Source organism: Ursus arctos, unplaced genomic scaffold (genome assembly GCF_023065955.2).
Source record: "Ursus arctos isolate Adak ecotype North America unplaced genomic scaffold, UrsArc2.0 scaffold_21, whole genome shotgun sequence".
In the NCBI taxonomy this organism is placed as follows: domain Eukaryota; kingdom Metazoa; phylum Chordata; class Mammalia; order Carnivora; family Ursidae; genus Ursus; species Ursus arctos.
This window is the reverse complement of record NW_026622886.1, coordinates 26,771,455-26,795,572: the sequence shown is the minus strand read 5'-3', so window position 1 is coordinate 26,795,572 and position 24,118 is coordinate 26,771,455. Positions and strand designations below refer to the sequence as shown.

At 33.4% G+C, this 24,118-nt stretch overlaps 1 protein-coding gene and 1 non-coding gene across 2 annotated transcripts in view; both read left to right on the top strand.

Moving 5' to 3' along the window:
* Window positions 1–24,118, top strand: part of LRRIQ1 (leucine rich repeats and IQ motif containing 1) — a 177,474-nt gene that overhangs the window by 138,377 nt on the left and 14,979 nt on the right. The window lies entirely within an intron of this gene.
* LOC113256486 (U6 spliceosomal RNA) lies at window positions 15,470–15,578 on the top strand. Its single transcript, XR_003316692.1, has one exon. It is a non-coding gene; the product is annotated as a U6 spliceosomal RNA (small nuclear RNA).

Below are 24,118 nucleotides of genomic sequence, written 5' to 3'. Positions count from 1 at the left end.
CCACATTCTCACCAGCATTTGGTGTTGTCAGGGTTCTGGGTTTTGGCAATTCTAATAGGAATTTGGTGGTATCTCAATGGTTTAAATTCATACCCATTTTTAAAATCAGGTTTTTTTCTTACTGAGTTTTAGGAGTTCTTTTTATATTTCAGGGAAAAGTTCTTTATCAGATGTGTCTTTTGCAAATATCTTCTCCCAGTCTGCAGCTTGTCTTCTCATGCTTTTGACAGTGTCTTTCACAAAGCAGGAGTTTTTAATTATTTATTTTCTGCATTATTTTGTATCTGAACAGTCATCACCCAAACCAAACCCAAGATCACCTAGACTTTCTACTCTGTTATCTCCTAGAATTTTTAAAATTTTGAGTTTTGCATTTAGATCTATGATTCATTTTGAGTTAATTTTTGTGAAGGCGTACGATCTGTGTTAAGATTTTCTGTCTCCGTCTCTCTTCCCATCCCCCCTTCATGTGGATGTCCAGTTGTTCTAGCACAAATAGTTGAAAAGACTTATTTTTTTTCTCCATTGTATTGCCTTTGCTCCTTTATCAAAGACGAGTTAAGTGTGTTGTGTGGGGTCTGTTTTGGGGCTGTCTGTTCTGTTCCATTGATCTATTTGTCTGTCCTTTTACCAATACCACACTGTCTTGATTACTACATGGTAGCTTTATAGTAAGTCTTGAAGTTAGGTAGCATCAGTTCTCCAAAAAGTATTTTGAAATAAAGTTTAAGCTTTGGCAGAAATGGCAAGAAAACGTGAATATAAGGATGAATAAGTCTAGATATCTAATGTACAGCACAATAACTATAGTTAATAATGTGCTATTGAATACTGAAAAGTTGCTAAGAGAGTAGATTTCAGATGCTTTCATCGCACACACACATCACACACACAAAATGATAACTATGTGAGGATATGACATGTTAATTGTAGTAATCATTTCACTTCATATATGTATATCATATCATCAGGTTATACACCTTAATCATATATAAATAATTTTTATTAAAGATAAAATAAAAATGTTAAAAGTTATAAAAATTATAAAGAGAAAGAAAACACAAATATATTATTGTAGCAAGTAATTGCTTAAGAGTTATCTCTCCAGGGTAATGGAGAATATACCCTCTAGAAACTGGCAGAAGCAGTCAGGAATCTTTCTGTGTTGGATAGTTTAAACTCTTACCTCTAAAAATTTTCATTAATATAGATCCAAAGAACATAAACTAAAACAATAACAAAATCACTAAACACCTTGGAAAACAAGTTACTAGAGTGAAAATCAACAGAAAAAGCAAACTCCAAATTAGTCTGTTGGACCATGCAGGTAGTAAATTTATCAGATATAGAATATCAATAAAAAGAGTCATCTTTAATTTGATGCAATACAGAAAATATTTAGTATTTCTGTACCTAAAAATGGATTTGAAAGTATAATGAATCAACAAAAGATTGGTACAATTAGGAAGCTTTGAAAAAACTGGATAGGAATTCTAGATGAAATATGACTGAAAAAATCATAAAAATTAACTATAATTGATGTAAATGTAATAGGTGGATTAAGCATAAAATTAGATTAACTGAAGAAAAAAAATATTGAACCTGGTGTACTGTTGTTATGCATCATCTATACAATTAACTATTAAATTCCAAAGACAAGGGATGCTTGGGTGGCTCAGTTGGTTAAGCAGCTGCCATCAGCCTGGGTCCTGATCCCAGGGTCCTGGGATTGAGCCCTGCATCAGGCTCCCTGCTCAGCAGGGAGTCTGCGTCTCCCTCTGCCCCTCCCCGCTGCTCATGTGCGCACTCCCTGCTCTCTCTGTCTCTCAAATAAATAAATAAAATCATTTAAAAATTTTTCAAAGACGGCACACTCTATTTTGTTTTTGTTTGTTTGTTTTTAGAGATGGAGAGAGAGAAAGTTGGGGGAGGAGCAAAGAGAGAGGGAGAGAGAGAATCTTAAGCAGACTCCATGCCCAATGCAGAGCCCGACTAGAGACTCCATCTCAGGATCCTGAGATCATGACCTGAGCTGAAATCAAGAGTCAGATGCTTAACTGACTGCGACACCCAGGCACCTCTATTTTGGATTGTTACCTAATGTTATAAACTGAGATTTACTCGACTCACATGACCTAAAGTACCTGCATTTTTCTGTAGAGACTTAAGGAATTCTTTCTGTCTCCTGGCTCTACAACTCAAAAGAATATATTAATGAGTGTTCTTGACCTCTGTGAACATGGAACACACACAGCTGTGGTCTCAAACAACTTGAAACTCACCAATTGCCTTAGTATTCACAATACAAGGACAAGGGCACAAGTATAAGACTTAGAAGAAGGTTCCTGATTTGTCACTAACTAGCTGTTGCATCCTGGGTAAATCACTTAACTTTTCTGAATCTTAGTTTTCTTATTTGAAAGGAAGTGATTGTTTTCTCTTTATTATGAAAGAAATACATTTTCATTTGTGAGTTTATCTTTGAGTATAGTTAGGTAAATACATAAAGACTAATTTCCTATGCTTAGGTTAGTAATTGGACAATATGATAAGGAGTTCTAGTAAATATCTATACCAAGGAATTAATGTGTAAGTTTTAGTTTTCATTTTTGAGATAGCTGCTTCAGGAGAAAGGAGAATAGAATGCTATTTGTTGAACGACCAGAATACTCTCTAGGGAATTTATGTATCTCATTGTATGTTCACAACATCCTTGTAAGAAAAACTCAATTATCCCCATTTTTTTTTTTTTGAGAATGAAGCTAAGGTTTTGAGCTCATGTAGAAATAGTTCGAATTTGAACCTACATTTGGCTGAATCCAAAACCCACAGTGTTTCCACTTTATCAGGAAGCCATATTTTCCCACGAAATACTTCTTAATGTCATATTTCTGAATATGGAAATGAATGACATTTTAAAATGTTCTTAATATACCAGCTGTAATAAATAACACAGAATTTCTTTTTCTCTTGTGGATAACTTCTGGAAAATAAGGAATAATTTTGAAATAAAGTTTTCCATATTTGGTCTCAGAGGGATTTGTAAATTTCTACTAAACCTATTCAGATATTAAATTATGGAAAAGCACAATGAGCATGCTAGCCATAAAAATTATGTAGGAATTGGTCAGAAACCACAGTATTCCATAAGGCTGTACTTTTATTATGGGAAATGCTTTCTGAATAATAGCTTTTTCACTCATTTGGAGAATAAGTAAATTTGTGATTACTTAAAGCATACTTCTTATCTATGCTTACTGAAAAACTCAAATAATTTATAGCTACTTATGTTTCTATTCTCCAAAAAAAGTTATTAAACAACTTATATTTACCTGAAGATAGTAGAACTTGTTGATTTTTTTCTTTTCCTTTTTTGTTTTCTCCTTTTAAGCTTAAATGTAAATGGTTTGGCTTAGTTATTTGTTTTTCAAATTAGGAAACAATTTTATAAAGAAAAATTTTACAAATTGAACACTCAAAATCATAGATATTAATAAGACATAATATATTTGGTTAGATTAACTATTTCTATGGGCTTACTTTAGTTTGAATTCTACTAGAAGGAAAAGAGAGGTTTTACTGGCTTCACATTCAAAATTGACCAGTGGTAGCGTCATTAGACAATTCTCCGGATTTTCTAAATGTTCTGGAAGTGTGGCACTAACTACACTTTTGTTCCAGACTATCTTTTCAAAAATGTTTATAGACCAAACAGCCTTACAAGGTAAAGATGTTATCTCCTCTGAAGCAAAAGGCTGATTTGCTTGCTGTCCAATATAACAGAGGTAATGTTTTCTATCAGTACAAAAAGCAGCTAATTTGTAACCCATTATAAGATACTTGAGCTCCCTCAACTTAGGATGTCTCAGCTGTGACACCAACCTACTGTGAGCTTAGTAGCCACCTGGACTTCCTTCATTTCACGCTTGTGGAAATTAAGGGGCAAAGGGAACCACCACGAATATGCCGATACTCATGTTGCTTGCTATGCTCTGAATAATAAAGCCCTTTGTCCTTGACTCAGGAGTCTTGTATCTGCTGCCAACATTCATAAAACAGTGTCAGGCTAGACTTCTACCTGAAAGTATGATCAAATCTCAAAACCCTCAGAGTTCTTGACATAGAAAAACTTTAATTTCTCAATTTAAGAAAGAAATGAATTGCGAACTTTATCCCATCTTCTTGATTGATTTGTGTTGCGGAACGCTGTCAGTAACCATGAGTGTGTACTTACTGCATTCCAACTATAGAGTAGTTTTAAAAAACATTAACTTAAAATATTTGAGGACTGTAACAGTGAGTCAAGTTTGCCTGGTTGTGGCTATGATTTTAAGAGATGTGTTATGTAAATTGGCACAAACAAACCTTATCCCAGGAAACATGTAATTTTCTATTACAGAGAGAGAAAGTCTTGAAATCATGCAGACCTTGGCTCAAAAATCAAAATTGTCATTTCTAAGGATTGTATCCACCAGAAACAAGAAAATGATAGTAGTTTCTTATTTATAGTACATAAATGATTTCGTAAGTTTGCCTCACAGATTGGCAAGATGTGTTATTTCCACTTTACAATTGATGAAACTAAGATTTGAAGTGATTTGTACTTTGTAATTCAATTCTCTCACCACCACACCAAGCTATATTAAATGTGCATCATTAAAAAAAGATAAGCAGTGTTTTAGTAATCTATTTTTCCAACTTAGTGAAATACATTGAAAGCCAACTATGGTTAGTATTTCTTGGCTATAGACTGAGAATCCTTCAGTTGTATACGATGCCTTGACTTTAGGAAAGGTGCTTACAGCAAGTACATAGAAACAAAAGATAAAAATTGTTAAAACTTAAAGTGCAGAAACATTTTGAGCAAGGAAGCATTATATGAGTTTTACGATATTGGAATAGAGGAATAAATTTGGGTGGAGAAAGTAAAAGAATTAGAGGGCTAACAAATGGTATAGACCTTCCATGTAGGGAAATAAAGAGGGATAGATATATTGTTTTCTGAAGCAAGCATAAATTCAGAATATAATTTAAGAACAATCTTTCATGTGACTTTATTATAACACGATCCCAATATGTTAGTACCTCTACATAGCTGACAGAATTGAAATCATATCATCTCTGGAAAAATATTTTTTATTTATAATAAAATAACACACTATGAATCAAACCTATTTGAAAAATAGACATCACAAAAAACATACAATTTATATTAATTTTTATTAGACACTGATTATGAGATAAATATGCTTACTTTAAGCGATAGAAGCTATCTTGGAAATATCTGCAAGGGAGAGCAGATTTGAGAAAACAATATAAATTTTAGAAATGAAAAATAAAATAATTGAAATTAAGATCTATCGTATGGGTTTACCTGCAGATCAGACAATAATGAACAAATATGTGAGAAAACATTATCTAGAATCTAAGGCAGAGAATACAATAGATGAAAAAATTAGAAAATAAAAATATAGAGAGAAAGTTAGAGAAGGTTTAATTATGTCTAAATAGAATTCCAGAGGATAGGCAAGATAGAATGAGGCAATGGCCATATCCAGTAAGATAATGACAGAAAAGTTTTCTAAACTGGGTAACAAACATCATCAATAGATTTAAGAAATAGAAGCAGGATCTTTTTTTTTTTAATCCAGAGCTATTCATCAGAGTAAAACTTTATACAACAGAAAACAAAAAATCTTATTGAGAAAAAGGGGACACGCATTATCAATGAAGTTGCAGTTAGACCGACAGCTGATGTCTTAAAACCAACAAGAGAAGGCAGAAGAGAGTAGGATATTTTCAATGATCTGAAAGTTATATGAATGAAAGTTACTGTCAAACTGAAATTCACCAGAAAAAGAACAAAATAGATGTTTTCTTTTTTTTTTGAAGCATAAGTTTAAATATTTATTTTTTTGTTTTTTTGTTTTCAAATCATGACTATCTTTTTACTTATTTTTCATTTTTTTTCATTATAAGTATATTCTTCAGTCCCCATCTCCTATTTTCCCTTATCCCCCCCACCAACCTCCCCTCTGGTAACCATCAGTTTGTTCTCTATAGTTAAGAGTCTGTTTCTTGGTTTCTCTCTCTCTCTCTCTCTTTTTTTCCCTTTGCTCATTTATTTTGTTTCTTAAATTACATATATGAGTGAGATCAGATGGTATCTGTCTTTCTCTGACTGGCTTATTTCATTTAGTATTATCCTCTCTAGGTCTGTCCATGTTGTTGCAAATGGCAAGATTTCATTCTTTTTTATAGCTGAATAATATTCCATTGTATGTATATACAACCTGTTTCCTATCCCAGATTAGGGAAATTTTCAGCTATTATTTCCTCAAATAAGTTTTCTACTCTCTTATCTCTCTCTTCTTCTGCTGGGATCCCAACAATGTGGATTTATTACATTCAATGGAGTCACTGCGTTCCCTAAATCTGTTCTCAATTTGCATAATTCTCTTTCCTCTCCTTTGTTCAGCTTTCTTTCTTTCCATTACTTGTCTTCCAGGTCATTAATTCATTCCTCTGTTTCATCTAGCCTGCTATTTATTTCATCAAGTGTATTTTTAATTTCATGTATCATGCTTTTTATCTCTGATTTGTTCTCTCTCTCTCTTTTTTGTGTGTGTCTCTGTGTTAAGGGTCTCATTGATGTCCTCCACTTTTCTCTCTAGTCCAGTGAGTATCTTTATGATCATTACTTTAAATTCTCTATCAGGCATACTATTTATTATCTGTTTTGCTTTGGTCTCTTGCTATGATTTGGTGCTGTTCTTTCATTTGGGAGATATTTCCCTGTCTCCTCATTTTGTCTGACTTTCTGTGTCTGTTTCTATGTGTTAGGAAAGTCAGCTACTTCTCTTGCTCTTATTCATAATACTCTTATGATAAAGAGATCCCTCAGTGCCCTGCAGTGCAGTGTTCCCTCTTCCCCAGGGCCTGATGCTGCAGGGAGTGTCTCCTTTGTGTGTTATATGTGCTCTGCTGCTGAGTCTTGGACTCTTTTTCCTTCAAGTCAGTGGTCTACAGAGGCTCTTTTTGCCTCTTATGCCCAGCAAAGTGTACAGTGGTCTGCACATGAGAGATCTGCCCCTGCCATCTCTGGAACTGAGGTCCTGCACAACATGTGGGTCAGGATATGTGGTGTGGGTTTTTTTGTTTTGTTTTGTTTTTTGTAGTCATTATTCTTTATTGCAGAACAAGAAATTTTGAAGTAACATGTCTAAAGTAACACAGCTGAAGAGCCACAGAGCAAAGATTTAGAGCTAGCTGTTTGACAGCCTGTGCTTTGAATCTCCACACTTTGTTGACTTTTAAGGGTATGTGGTGTTAACAGAGTTTGCACTGGTCTTCTGAGGATGGGACCTGCATTGCTGGGAGTGAGGGGAGCATGACTGGGAAGGCAGATCCACTTAAGCACAGGGGGCAGGGCTTGGTGCAAACAAGTTACTACATGTTGAGGGTTGGCACCATGCTGGTTTCCACAGGTGACTGTTCTTTATGCTGGAGGGGAGGGGAGGGAAATGGCACCTGCCAGCTCCTTTGTTCCTGGAGAGGTCTCTCCATGATCCCTCTCTTTCTGGGCCACACTTTGAGATGAGCAAATCACCCCCCTTCCCATCTACCCTGTGTTTTTCAAATGCTGGGTCTACACTGTAACTGCATAGGCTGTTTGTCATGATATCTTTTTAAGTGTGGGGCTCCACTTCCTAAGACTGTCTGCACTCTCCCAGAGGCAAGCCCAATGATTTTTAGAATTTCAGGCTTTAAGTCCCACTGGTTTTAAGAACTCTCAAAATTCAGCCCCTTTCACTTTCAAAGGCAAGTATTATGGAGGTTTGTCCTCCCTGTTTGTGGGCTCCCTGCTGTGAGAATCTATTTTCTATCCTTCTCTGTGCCACCAGCTCCCTCCCAAATGGGGACATCCACAGTCTATTTCATTCTCACTGTGTCTTCACTCTTCCCTCCTTCTTTGATGTGGCCTCATCCCTGCCTTTAGTTTTGGAGTTTGTTCTGCCAGTCTTTGGGTCATTTTCTGGGTTATTGCTGCTGATCATGGGTGTTATCTAGTTGTATCCATGGGAGGAGGTGAGCTTAGGGTCGTCCTACTCTGCCATCTTCCCAGCAGACCTCACCATAGACATTTTCATATTAACAAAAACTGAGTTTGCTATTAGTAGACACTTATTAAATAAAGGGGCAGTCCTTTTCTCGAGAAAATCCCAGATGAAAAGTCCACGTGGCAAGAAGATAGTAAACAATAAGAAATAGGAAATATGTTGGTAAAATCAAACATAAATTGATAGTATTAATGGCAATAATCACATCTTGTGAAATTAAATGTCATAAGTGAAATTAAATGTCACAAGTCAAATCAGAAATATTTACATATAAGTCAAAATGTAGCTAACTTGAGTTAAAGTATTCTATGATTCTTATATAGAATCATATATAGAATCTTATATAGAATCATATAAAGGAAGGGGAAATTGTTTAATTTTAGATTATGTTAACCATATATATTATGATTTCCAGGATAAAAACTAAAATGAATATATACAAACAATGTTATTTCCACACTAGTAAGGAAAAAACAAAACAGAACAATAAAAAGGAAAGAAGCACTCAATCCAAAACGAAGCCAAGAAAGTAAAGAAAAAGAACATAGTGTAGTCAGGAGTGCCTGGATAGCTCAGTTGGTTAGTGTCTGAATCTTGATTTTTTGGCTCACGTCATGATCTCAGGGTCATGAGATCAAGCCCCACATCAGGTTCCACTCTGGCCATGGAGCCTGCTTAAGATTCTTTCTCTCTCTCTCCCTCTGCCCTTCCCCCACATCTCTTCCTCTCAAAAAGAAAAAAAAAAGAGAGAGAGAGAGACACAAAGAAAAAAAGAACATAGTATATTCAAGTAAATAGAAAGTACAAAATAAGACACACACACACACATACACACGTATATCTTATATATATATATACATACTTAAATGTGTATATATGTGTGTGTGTGCGCATATACAAATTCAAATATACTGGTACTTACATTACATGTAAATAATTTAGTTAGCAGATTACAATTGCTTTTAGATTTTTTAAATTCAAAAGCCAAACTTAAATTCTAAAAGTGCAATAAGTTTGAAAGCAAAATGATAGGAAAAATAGACCACAAAAACACTAACCAAAAGAAAGCTAGCGTCCTTATATTAATGTAAGAAACAACAGTCTTTAGGGAGAAATGAAAGCATTAATAAACTAAGAAAAATTAAAAAAATATTTTTAACTTAATGGAAATTTTGAATTCAGTGAAAATGAAAATACCACTTATAAAATATGTGGAATGCAGCAAAAACAGTTCTTAGAGGGAAATTTATAGCAAAGAATGCATACATTAGAAAAGAAAAAAAATGTAAAATCCATCATCTAAGTTTCTGCCTTTGGAAATTTGGAAAAGAAGAGTAAATTAAATCAAAAGTAAGCAGAAGAAAAAAAACTAGAGAAGAAATCAATAAAATTGTAAATAGGAATTCAGTAGAGGGTATCAATGAAACCAAAAACTGGTCCTTTGAAAAGATCGATAAGATTAATAAGCCTCTGGCCAGGCTAAATAAGAAAAAAAAAAAAGAGGACACATATTATTAATATCAGAAATGAAAGAGGGGACATCACTACTGATTATATGGACAGTAAAATAATAATAAAGATATACTATGAATAACTCTATGCCCATAAATATAACTAGATGAAATGGACCAATTCTTTGGGACACAATTTGCTAAAACTTGCATAAGAAAAAGACAAGCTGAACAGGCCTGTATCTATTAAATAAAATTGAATAAAAAATTAATCACCTTCCAAAAGGGAAAGTATCAGGCCTAGAAGTGTTCCTGGTGAATTCTATCAAACATTTAGGAAAGAAATTATACAAATTCCCTATAATTTCTTTCAAAGGATAGAAGCAGAAGGGATACTTTCTAATTCATTCTATGAGGCCAGAATTAACCTGATACTAAAGACAAAGACTTTACAAGAAAAGAAAACTACAGACTTTCAATAACATGATACAGAAAATCCTCAACAAAATATTAACAAATCAAATCCAACAATTTATAGAGAATTATACACATTATACATTTCTAATGACCAATTGGGATTTATCCCATGTATAAAGCTGGTTAAACATTCAAAAATCATGGGGCACCTGGGTGGCTTAGTCAGTTAAGTATCTGCCTTTGGCTCAAGTCATGATCTTGGGGTCCTACGATCAAGCCCCACATTGTGCTCACTGCTCAGTGGAGAGTCTGCTTCTCCATCTGCCCCTCTTCCTCCTGCTCATACTCTCTCAAATAAATGAAGAATCTTAAAAAAAAAAAATCAAAAATCAGTGTGCCTATCTCATCAACAGGCTAAAAAAGAAAAATCACATGATATCTATAGAAGCACAAAAACATTTCACAAAACCCACCCATTCATGATAAAAATTCAATAAACCAGGAATAGAGGGGAACTTCATCAACGTGATAAACAATTTTTAGTTACAGTTAACATCACACTTAATGGTAAGAAATACAAAGTTTTCCCACTAAGATCAGGTACAAGACAAGGATACTGATTCTGACCACTTCTTTTCAACCTTGTACTGGAAATCCTAACTAATGCAATACACAAGAAAAGGAAATAAAAGGTATACAGAATAGGAAGAAAGAAATGAATTTTTTTTCAGATGACATGATCATCTATATAGAAAATTTTAAAGAACCAACAAGAAAACTTCTGAAACTGATAATCAATTATCGCAAAGTTTCAGGATGTAGGGTTAATATATAAGAGCCAATCACTTTTCTAAATACTAGTAACGAACAAATGAAGTTTGAAGTTAAAAATGCAAAACAATTTACATTGCCACCCCCAACTTAAATGCTTAGGTATAAATCTAACAAAATATGTATAAATTCTGTATGAGAAAAGTTATAAAACTTTGATGAAACCAAGAACTCAATAAATTGATAAATATGCTGTGTTCATGGATAGTAAAACTCAATATCAGCAAGATTTCAGTGCTGCTTAACTTGATTTATAGATTAAATAAATCCCAGCAAGTCATTTTGTGGATATTAACAAACTGATTCTAAAATTTATATAAAGAGGCAAAATGCCCAGGAGAGCCAACACAATATTGAAGGAAAAGAACAAATTTAGAGGACTGACAATACTTGACTTCAAGATTTGCTATAAACCTACAATAACCAAGATAGTGTGGTATTGGCAAAAAAATAAACAAATAGGTCAATGGAACGGAATATAGACAGCCCAGAAATAGACCCACACAAATATGGTCAACTGATCTTTGACAAGGGGGGAGCAAAGATAATACAACAGAATAAAGACTGTCTTTTCAACAAATGGTGCTGGAAGAAAGTAGATATCCTCATATTTAAAAAAAAAAACACAAAACTCTAAGACTCCTAGAATATAACATAGAAGAAAATCTAGATCTAGGTCACCTTGGGCATAGCTATGACTTTTTAGATACAATACCAGTGGCACGGTGCATGAAAGACGTAATTGATAAGTTGGATTATTTGTGTTCTGCTGAAGACAATGTCAAAAGAATGAGAAGACAAGCCATAGACTGGGAAAAAATATTTGCAAAACATTTGTCTAATTAATGGTTACTATCAAAAATATGCAAAGAACTCTTAAATCTCAACAAGGAGAAAATAAATAACCCAGTTATATAAATGGGCCAATGACCTTATCAGACACTTCACCAAAGATAATATATAGATGGCAAATAAACATATGAAAAAATGTACCACATCATATGTCCTCAAGGAAATGCAAATTACAACAACAAGCTATCACTACACACCTATTAGAATGGCCAAAATCCAGAATGATACCACCAAATTCAGACAAGGATATGGAGAAATAGAACTCTCATTCATTGCTGATAGGAGTGCAAAATATTCAGCCACTTTGGAAGACAGTTTGGAACTTTCTTATAAAACTAGAAATATTTTTACTAAATGATCCAGCAATCTCATTCTTTGGTATTTATTCAAATGAATTGAAAGCTTATGTCCACACAGAAATCTGTACACAAATATTTATAGCAGCTTTATTCATAATTGACAAAATTTGAGAACAACCAAGACATCCTTCAGTAGATAAATGAATAAACTGTAGCACATCAGACAATGGAATATTATTCAACAATGAAAGCAGATGAGGTACCAAGCCATGAAAAGACATGGAAGAACATTAAATGCATATTACTAAGTGAAAGAAGCTAACCTGAAAAGGCTATTATATGTATGATTCCAACTATGTGACATTCCGGAAAAGGCAAAACTATGGGGATAGTAAAAAGATCGGTATTGCCAGGGTCCAGGGTTGGGGGGAAGGGGTCAAGAGGCAGAGCACAGAGGATTTTTAGAGCAGTGAAAACTACTCTGTATGATACCATAATGATGGTTACATGTCATTATACATTTGTCCAAACTCACAGAAAGTATAACATTAAGAGTGAACCCTAATGTAAACAATGGACTTTGGATGATTATGATGTTTAAGTGTATGTTCACAGATTATAATAAATGTATCACTATTGTGGGGAGTGGAATTATGTTGATAATGGGAGAAGACTTTGAATATGTAAGGGAAAGGAGTATGTAGAGAAATGTCTATACCTTCAAATTTTGTTTTAAACCTAAAACTGCTCCAAAAAAATGAATGTTATTATTCTTTTTTAAATAATATAAATCAAAGATTAAAGAAGTACCAAAGAGAAGTCAAAAATTCCAAACTATATTGACAGTTTTATTATATCTTTCTTAGTAATTTATAGAACAAGCACTCAAAAAATCAGTAAGGACATGGTTTGATAAACCAATTTAATAACATTTGCTTGAAGAACATGTATAAAACACTCAACAACTGGAGGAAGCACATTACCTCAAGCACACACAGGACTTATGCTGGCCTTAAATCAGTTCTTAAAAATTACTTACGGATTGAAATCATGTGCAGTACGTTTTCTGAATATAATGCTAATAAACTATAAAGGAACAATACCAAAAATACTAATAATGATAGTACTAGTAATGATTCTAATAAACTAGAAATGAATGATAAATGAAGATAACTAGATAATCTTTACTATCTTGGAAATTAAGAAACATCTGAAAAATTCATAAGTCAAAAAATCATAAATATTTTTAAAAATAACTGAATAATAAAATACTATATCATAGTATAAAAACAGTAGCCAATGAAAATTTTTTAAGTAAAACAATTCATCAATAAAGCTAAATTTTTTGAAAGAAATTTGATGAATTCCTGATAAGTCTGATTACAAAAATGAAAGAGAAAGCACAAATAACCAGTATCAGGAATGAAAATGAGGCAGGATGACAAATGATACAGACTAAAACTATAGTAGAGGAATATTGTGAACAACCCTATGCAGTACGTTTGAAAATTTGGAGAAAATGATCAGTTCCTAGAAAAATATGACACCAAAACTAGCCTTAACTCTAATCTTAAACCTAACATTATAGGCAAGCAACCAGGAACGGAAAAAATTTCAACCTGTGACAGTATTTTTTTTAATTTTTAATTTTGTTAGTTAACATATAGTGCAATATTGGTTTCTGGGGTAGAATTCAGTGATTCATCACTTACATACAACATCCAGTGCTCATCACAACAAGTGCTCTCTTGAATACCTATGCACCACTCACCTCTCTTCATCCACCCTCAGTTTGTTCTCTATCATTAAAAGTCACTTAAGGCTTGTTTCCCTCTCTCCCAAATGTCCATCGACCGATGAATGGATAAAGAAGATGTGATAGTATTTTTAAAATCATGTACCAAAGAATGTGTCTCACAAAAAAATGTGGAAGACCTTATCAGGAAAATTGTAAAACTCTATCAAGAGTGTTAAAGAAAAACTAAATAAATCTATGAATTGAAAGACTAAATTTCAAAGATTTAAATTGTTCCAAAATTAACAGTGGATGCTATGCAATCTTAATTAAGTTACAAGAGGTTTTTATGGGCATTGACAAGCAGAATCTATAATTTGTATAGAAAGTCAAAATCTGCAAATAGCCAAGATACACTCAACAGGGTGAATAAATTGGGAGAACTCGTAAAACACCATAATTTATTATTAATAAACTCTTATTATTGAGCTGATGCAAATAAGACTGAATATATTGTGGTGTGGTATGGTATTGTATGGTATGGATGGTATGGTATAGCTGGGATGAGATGAGATAGGGTGGGGTGGTAGTAATTCTAAGATAGGGTAGGGTAGGTAAAGTAAAATAGTAGAGAAAATGACAACTAATAAAGGCATATATGCTTAATTGATATTAAAGACAGATTGTATTCTAAATCCGTGGGCAATAGGTAGACTTTTTAATAAATCTTACCTAAACAATCATCTGTACTAAAAAATTAATTATGTCCACATTAAAAACCTAAATATAAGAAGCAAAAATATAAGAGGATATGGAAGAATATAACATTGGATATGGAATTATTTCTTTAAAAATACTGGTCTCCTTGATAAATATATTTACATTAAAATTAAAAATCTCTATAAATCCAAAAATGTCTTAATAGTAGTGAAACAACAACCCATAGAGATGGAGAAGGTATTTGTCACACATATAACCAAAAAGGATCTCAGATCCTAATAAATAATTCCTAAAAATCATTAAAATACAAATAACTTAATAGAAAAAATAGACAAGAAGCTCTAAATATGTTAGAGGGTTTTTTAGAGGGAGAGAGAGAGAGACCCTCTAATTTTACACATGGTGGACTTGAAGATATGCATTTCATATGATCCTTCAATTACATTCCTAAATGCTTGCCCTATAGAAACTTGTACAAGGATAGACAAAGCAGTGTTTTTCTTAATAGTCCAAAACTGGAAACTGCCCATGTGTCTGACAACAATGGAATGGATAAACTCTTAATACATCCATACAGTGGAATATATTATGGTGCTGAAAAATAATGAACTGCATCTATACACAGCAACATAGATGAATCTCACAAACAATATTGAACAAATGAACCAAGAGATACCTACAGAATTGTAGCAAGCAAAGTTTGCTTACTACATAGGTAGGAGAAATTATAAAGGAAATCAAGAAAGTCAAGGTTATAAAATTTAGCATAGTGGTTATCCCTAAAAGAAGAGACTTTTGAGGAGGACTTCTCATGTGCAAGCTGTGTTCTATTTTTTTTAATGATCAGAGGTCACATGGAATATGTGTTTATATTTGTATTTATATAATAATTTCAAACAATTTATGCATAATTTATATAATATATAATCTTTACATATATTTATAATTACTAATAAATCTTGAAATTGTAAACACCTGCTATATGCGATATTCTGTATACATTTACATATCACAACAAAATAAAAATGATAAAAAGAGCTTTTTGTGCTCACTTGGCAACACATATACTAAAATTGGAATGATATAGAGAAACTTATCATGGCCCTGCACAATGACGAAATGCAGATTATGTCATAAAGTGTCCCCTATTTTGCTTTCCTTTCTAATGTTGATGAATGACAAAACTATGTCTTTGATAAGCAAAGTGACTTGACCAATTGAAGTCCCTTTCAGCTCAAACCTCACCCCCAGTTTCCTCTCAAAAAAAAAAAATCTTCCCCAAATCAATATTTATGTGAGTAGTTTAAAGCCAAAAATTAATTTTGTAGGGAAGACTGGTAATGCCTATCTTGACTTTTCCTCACTAGAGTATAAATAGATCAATAATACTTTTACCTATCTTTTCAAATAAAAATGAAATCAATGAATGGAGGCCCTGATTCATTTACAAATGAACTTCCGCTACATAAAATAAAAATCTATCTTTCTAGACAAAATATAATGAAAGATAAAAATTCTGAACTAATAAAGTATACACTTAGAAAACTCTAAAATATTCAGTCTATGGAGATACTTGTCTAAGTGATTACCTATGGAAAACAGTAAGTTTGGGACCAGGATTATTAGTCTCTAATACGTTTGTCATTCAAGTTGTGAAAGAGGGGCACCTGAGTGGCTCAGTCCCTTAAGTGTTCAACTCTTGATTTCAGCTCAGGTCATGATCTCAGGGTTGTGAGACTGAGCCTGGAGTTGGGCTCCATGCTGGTTGTGGAACCTGCTTAAGATTTTCTCTCTCTCTCTCTCCCCCCCCCCCGCCCCTCCCTACACTCTCTCTCTCTTTCAACCTCTCTCTCTCTCTCTTTCTCTAAAAAACAATTGTGAAAGAAAATTATTTTTACTTATATTTACTAGTTTTTTATAATGCAAGCAATATTTTAATATATATTCAATATTTTATGTGATGTTAGCTCTGTCTCTAACAGAAGTATATCTTTATTCTTATTTGATAGGTAGAGAAATCATCAGAGGCAGAAATTAATAGTCAATGAGAAATGCATTATGAATGAATAAACATATGTAAGATAGGTATTTCTGTTTTATAGCTATAAAAAAACAATGACTACAATGATACAAAAAATGTTTAATTGGATCCATCAAGCCTCTATCATTAGTGTATCAATATAATACCACTTACTGACTTCTTTTGAAATAAAACTAGTAAAGGAAATCAGCATATATTTGGCCCACAATTAATACATATACATAAATAAGTAGAATTAATGATGTCTTTTTACCAGAGCAGAAGCTTTTATATGTGGCAAGAACCTGAAGTCCAACTATATAAACAAACAAACAAACAAACAAACAAAAAACAGGTGGCAGTAATATTTATATGGCCACTATGACTATGTTATTTTGAAAGCCAACCTACTTACATCATCAGCCTCTCCATTATTCTATTGGGTGGGCCCTAGTTTGGATGACCTACTATATTAACACTCCCGGAGGGAGTCTCAGTTGGATAGGGGAATATTTTCCAAGAGTAATTAAATTGGGAGAGTGAAACAGGAGAGAATCATGTCAGTGGAACCTCTTTCATGGTTATTACTGAGCAATTGCTAAAAATTATGTGAAATAACTTGAAATCAATTAGGACTGTGTATCCTTGTTATCTTTTGGAAATTAACTTTTCTTTATTAAAGACACACTAAAATCCTCATATATTATGAAATAAAATACATTTTTAAAAAATACCTGTTATAGATTTAGAATTCTTTGAACAAAGACTTCCTGGACTCCCCCAGAAAATTGTTCTGTCTAGTTTTGTGGTTAATCCTGGAATCCTTCCAGTGACCCCCTGGAACCTTGATTTAGAGACTCTTACAGATAGCCCTACCTCCAGGATAGCTAAGTCTTGGCCCGTGGCAACTGAGATAGCATTAAGGCTATGCATAATAGAGTTCATTTAACTTAAAAAAATAGCAAAATGGCTAGAGTTATTAAATCCTTAATATATGTTAGCCATTATATGTGTTCTGTTACTTTATATTACTATATACATTTTAGGAGGAAAAAAACTGAGGCAAATAGAAGGTAGATGATTTGCCTAATATTACACAGTTGGTAAGTGAAAAAACCAACTTATTACGTGCAAGATAGATGCTAGGCAGATAGATGACTAAGGTGTACACTCTCCAATACAGACTGAATTAATTTATCCTAGAATTAATTTATCATATGTCACAATTCCAGAGCCTCTTCCAGGGAAAAATTAAGTGGTGTGCCAGATTCATCGGAAATGTAGAAAGCAATCTTAGACAATGGCTCCCGGGTAGTTCTAAAAATAATATCCTGTTAACACTTATTATAACTTAGAAATGGGTAAATCTGCCAATGCCATGACAGTGAAGGATCAGTATTACTGGATTTTCCTTTTACCTCAGTTTCCAATACAGCTTGGCATAGCACTGTTACTGATCCTGTCATTTAAAACTTTTACATTTTGTTTATCCTGGATTTTTGCATTAGTTTTTATTTTAAAATATTACATTAAAATATTATTTACCTTGATTACTGAGATTTTGGTCACCACCTTAAATTTTGTGCCTAAAGTAAAATATTTCATTTGCCCCACTTGACTTACCCTAGTCCCGGCCCTGGTTAACAGCAAACATGGAGACACATTATACATTAATATGACTATACGTATGACTATATGACTTTAACAACCTGCAATTTTCTTGACTTATGTGGCTCTCACAGAAGAATCTAAAGAACCCACTCTTTATGTAGTATTTGGTGCTCCCCTACAAAGATAGTAAGGGGATTAAATTCAACGGACCAATACGAATGGCAAAACATATCCTTTCAAGTAGAATTATATATAATTTGAGTACAGAAGACTTGTTATAATTGATTAATAAGCACAACTACATTGACTTTGTGAAAGAATGTTTCTGTTATTCCAGAGGGATTCACTTAAATATACCAATTCTATAATATTGAAAATTGTATCTGCAAAATCTGTAGATTTTAAAAGACAATTTAGTAACTAACTTCTCCTTTGCTTTCCTGAGGGTCATTCATATACTTTATGTATCACCCAACCCCCAAATTTTGAGAATTAATTTAAATGTCAGAAACGAGCAAGTATTTTTCATTCTAGTGCTTTTTTTTTTTTTAGCCTCCCTACCATAAAATATAGTAAAATATGTAAAGGAGTGATTAGCGCTGCAGTTAGCATTTGACCCTTACATACAGCTTTGGCTCTATTCCCAAAATTTCTGTTTTTAAAGTTTTGCAACAACAATCCTCTTCTTTATTCATAAAGTCATTTTCCTTAGTGATCAATTACATATATATTTAAATATATTTTAAAAGAATAGGAATGTTGCTTGTCACACACAAATGGATCTTAGAGAGTTATTGGTTTCATGCCAATGCCATCAACTTACCAGCAACAGATTGGATTGGTTAAGGAAGAAGCCATAAACACCCTATCAACAAGTATTTATACAGATGTTAATGAATTTAAAATTCTGTTAGTGTAACATTTATGCCAAACTCCAATTTTATTTGTGCTTTATTTGTGAGGTATAATGCAATAACTTCTTTTAATAAACATGTACAGACCACTTATACTTTAAAATGGAAACATATTTTTAGTGTTTCCAGCATGAGATACATAGAATCAGCCATTCATCAAGGTTACCAAAACTATTTCCATTGAACATAGCATTTTGCTCGTCACACAGCTATGTCTTCCAAAAGCTTTTGGTAAAGAGATGAACTCATCTCTATCCGTGAAACCAAGAATACGTTTTTATTACATTACTAAGAAAGGCCATTAAGGGAAAAGAAAATAGTCATGGGAAAGTTGCCATATGTATTTAAAATATAAATAATTAGCTTTTTGTGTGTGTCCCAAATGATAATTGAATCTTAATCTCCCTCTGTGTAGGACATTTATGCTACACTGAAAATTTAGAAAACATTTATGTGAAGCATATGGGTTTAATGAACACTTATTTTATTTTTCATGAAGAAAAGAATAATATTTCCACTAATTTCAAAAGAGACCTCATCTCTTTCAGTGAACTTCTTAAAGCCTAACTGCTTTCCTCTAGGATTGTGTACACTGTGGACATTTTAAAAGTAGCATTATATGATGGAATAGTCATTATATTGGTTGTCAATTTTATTCCAAGCTAGTTATGACTTTCAGAGCTAAAGTTTCTATTATAATGATTAAGTTAATTATGTATAAGAATGTATTACATTACACTGACCGACCATTAATCAACTATGGCAATTATTCCATTATTTCACAAATGTTTTTTGAGCACCATCCTACTGTGTACCCCTTAAAGAGCTTATATATAGTAGGCAACACTGACACATGAATAGGAAAATAAAATATAATATAATAAATGTTACCATGGAATCTCTGTAGGAACCTTTAGAGGGCATCTCCAAATTAATTTGAGTAAGGAATGCAGTGTTGGAAAATCAAGGACTTACCCCAAAGAATGTAATTTCTAAACTGTCATGTTATGAAGACATGAAGCAAAAAACACTGTTGGGTAATCTGAAGCATAGGCCTATAGGCAAAAGAGACCATTTTGGATAATTCTAATATATCTGAGTGACTGAGGCAAGAACCTAACAGACATGTCTAAAGGTACATGCATGGCTTATATGCCATGCCAAAAAAAAAAAATAATGAACATTATCCAAAAGCTACGGAGAACCAAGAGTTTAACCTATGAAGCAGTATAATTAGATTTGTATTTTAGCAAGGCCGTTTGCACTATGGAGGTATGTACATGGAAGTAAGACGAAAGGAAAAAAAACAAAACAAAAACAACAACAAACAGACCAAAACAAAACAAAAAACCCAAAAAACAGTGAGAGGGCTCTTACAGTAATTCAGAAAAAATGATGGTAGCCTGACATTAAATAGTGGCAACAGGAATCCAGAAAATTTGAGATTGAGAAGAATTTAGGAGGTAAAATATGCCATTGAAGGGTGAGGATGAATACTGGTTCAGTATAAGACTCTGGTTTCTGACTTATACATTGACAATGGTGGTAGCATTATGGGACCTTGGAAACGTAGGATAATACCTGAGTTCAGCTTTTTTACATACTGAGTTTAAATTATCTGTGGGATGTCTAAGTGGCAAAGCTTTGGATGGATACATGTTTCAAAAGAACATAATGAAGAACTTGAATGAATATCCTATACAGGAAAAGTATAGCCTAAGGGTAAATGGGGCCAGGATCGAACCCTAGAAAAGAATCCTGAGATTAGAAGAGATGGCAAGGAAAGAGGAGCCCTTGAAGGCAACTGGGGTTTAGACAAAAGGTCAGAGAAAAAACAAGGAAAGTGTAATGAAACAAAATCCAAAGGAAATAAGACTTTAAGAAGGAAGGAGTGGATAACAATATATAATAATATTATAGAGGAGTTAGTAAGGTGATAACTTTGAAAAGTCCCCCAAATTTAGCAATATTAGTGATCTTGGTGTGAACAGTTCCAGTGAAATGGTGTGAAGAAGGCATCTTGCAGTGAGCTGAAACATGAATTGTAATAAATGGTCTTGTTTACCATTTCAAGAAGTTTATCTGATTAGGAAAGGAGAGAGAAGAGTAGCTTCTAGAAGGGAAGGTAAAAGCCATTTTTGACAGGTACTGGAACTACAGAAGAAAAGAAAATACTGATGGATAAGAGATCCTAGATTATATGAAAGGGTTGGGATCCAGAGCAGAGTTGAAAGCACTGTGCTTAGGAGAAGGGGTGCCTCTTCCACCGTGATAGGTCAGAAAGGTACCTTTGCACTTACATCACCACATACAAGCCTGCTCACTCCTGTTCAAAATGGAGCCTGAAGTAAAATGGGTAGTGAGATAAAAAGGAGGAACCAGTTATTAGTGACATACCCAGCAGGGAGACTAGATCTAGTTTCTGATTACATGTTGGTACTGTAAGGCATGAGCAGCCAAGACTGACTCCAGAGTACCTGATCTGGATGACTTGGGAATTCAGGAGGCAAAACAGACTTAGTAGGATGATGATGGTAAAAATAAGTAGGGATTCTGAAGTTCAGCTGGATATGAGAACAGGAATAAAATAGAGGCTGGCAATACTTAGTCCTCTAGGCTGCCAGTTCCATGAGGTAATACACAATGTCTATCTGGTTGACTATCATCAGAAGACAGCACAGTGCCAGGCAAAGAGTGGGGCTGGGGTGGGGGTCCTAGATACTTGTAGAATGAGGAACGCATCTAAAGGAATCTGTAAAGAAGCATGAAACGGAGCACTCGAAGTCTGGTGTTTCAATGTCCTGCCGAAAAGAGAGTTTTAAGACAAAAGAAATGGCCTGTGTAGTTGAATTCAGCAGGGAGGTCAATTAAGATGAAATAAATGTGTTTGTTAGATTAAGACAGTTATTAGTAAGGACAATTTCAATTGCAATAAATTAAGGTGGGAATGGAAAGTGAAGAAATAGAAACAAGAAGTAGACTTCTCTTAAAAGAATTTTGTTACCCAGTATCTTTTTGTGTGAAAGGGAAAATACTAAAAGAGTATAGAATTTGTCCCTGAAAACTTATATCTTATTTTATATGAGTTTATTGAATTGGGAGATGTGAACCTATAAATTATGAGGGGAAAATGACTTGTAGTTTAGAAGATATTTAGCAAATAAATTTCTATGCCTAGAGAGAAAGTTGCTCCTTTTGGAAGTAGAATAGAAACTAAAATCAAGCAATAGGCAAGAGAAAATATTTGCACCAGTGATAATGGATAAACAATTATGAATGGTCAATTAAAAACAGAAAGGGAAATACTAGGATCCAGCAGAACTGGGGAGAACAAGAAAGTATTTTACACTATTTGATTTATAATTAATAAGTAATCATGGAATAACATTCATTCTCACTAGCAGTAAAAATGTATAAATTAAGGCCACATTAGACAATATTTTTGTCATATTATCAAGAACTTTAAAATATTTAATATCCCAGTGTTGCCCAAGGACTCAGTGAAATGAAAAATCTCATATATTCTATGGTAAATTGGTGAAAGCTTTTACAACTATTTGATAATATAGATTATATCGAGTTTCTCAAAATATTTATAGTTTTAGAGATGTTATCTTTAATTCCACCTGAAAAACAGATCAATTAAATAGATAATTAGAAACCTATCATGTAACAAGTTGGTACATCATAGTGTATAACCATCAATATTGTGTTTAGGATGAGATATCCATTACATAGACTGCATTTGTTATAGTACTAACAGAAAAGTAGGATGTATAGAATACACACAATTTTATGTAAACAAAAAACGAAAAAAATCTATTAAAAAAAGAACTACAAGGAAATGCCTTAAAAATATTATCCAGTGGTTATCTTTGGATAGTGGGATTTTTGTGGATTTTCTTTCCTTTTTTTCTTTTTGACTTTGTACTTTTCTATATTTTCTAAATTTTCTATAATAAGAATATTCCTTTTATAATAAAAAAATTAACAATTTGTTTAAATAAAATTACTCAAAGTTGTGTTTTGAAGAAAAGAAGCATACATAGGCAGCAGTAACTAGGGGATAGCAGGAAAGACCTTTTTTCCTTAGGTTATGATTCCAGAAATTCATGAAACAAGACCCAGAAAAATAGGAAAGGACAGTAAGTAAAGCATTTTGAGTTCTGCAGGTAGAATGGTGCCTCTTCTACAACTGAAAGATTTTATAGACAGCCTGACTAATGACAAGCATCCATTAAGTAATGCAAATCACCATTATTCTTTCTCTGTGAGATGCTAAGAACAGAACTTCTACAAGTTGAAAAGAGTTAATCTTATTTTCCTCTTCTCAGTGGCAGTAGGAATCCTGAAATAGTTTAGCCAAAACAACCAATTTCTTCAGTATGTAAATTGCAGTATCTTCAAGTACATCCAGCCAACTTCACCAATATGCTTGTTCTGTTTATTACACTGAGCACACGCCAATCTACCAATCTATGCCTTAGGGTTAAAATGGCTAATATGAACTGGACCCTTATAGTGAAATCTCTCATCTTTAGTCAGGAATTATTGTTTAGAACCTTAGCTGAATTCTGATGTAAAACCACTTAAGGTTTATGGAGTGTTATTGTAGAGTTGAGGAAAACTTTCCAAAATGAGTACCGTAAAAAGTGACTATTGCAAGTATTTGTCTTTATTTTAAAAAACAGAAAGACACAGATAATTTTTATTTTTAGCTAAAAGTATCGTTGTTACAAAAGGATTCTGTACATATCAAGAGTAGATAAGTTTCTAACTATGGGCTCAGTTGGTTATCAGTGGTCACTGAGTCCTCACTTTTTTCTGTCACTGCACTTATGGGTCCAACATCTGGTCTGGTCAACCAAGAAAGGTGGATAAAATGCTGGGACCCTGCTAGAGAAAAAACGTAATGCTGTGCAGTAACTGGAAGTGGCAACGCCAAAGGTTCCCTTTGTTTGAGTTTCTCTTACAGTTTCTGTAACCTCTTCAGCCACTTACCAGAGCGGTGTCTGCTCATGGATTCAATGGTCAGCCCTTGCATGTGAAGTAATTGTTCCTCCAATATAGCAAATATGGAGGGGTTGGCTTAAGCTCAGGATGCAAAAGATGTGGCCATTTTCGAAACATAAGGTGGCATGAGAAGCA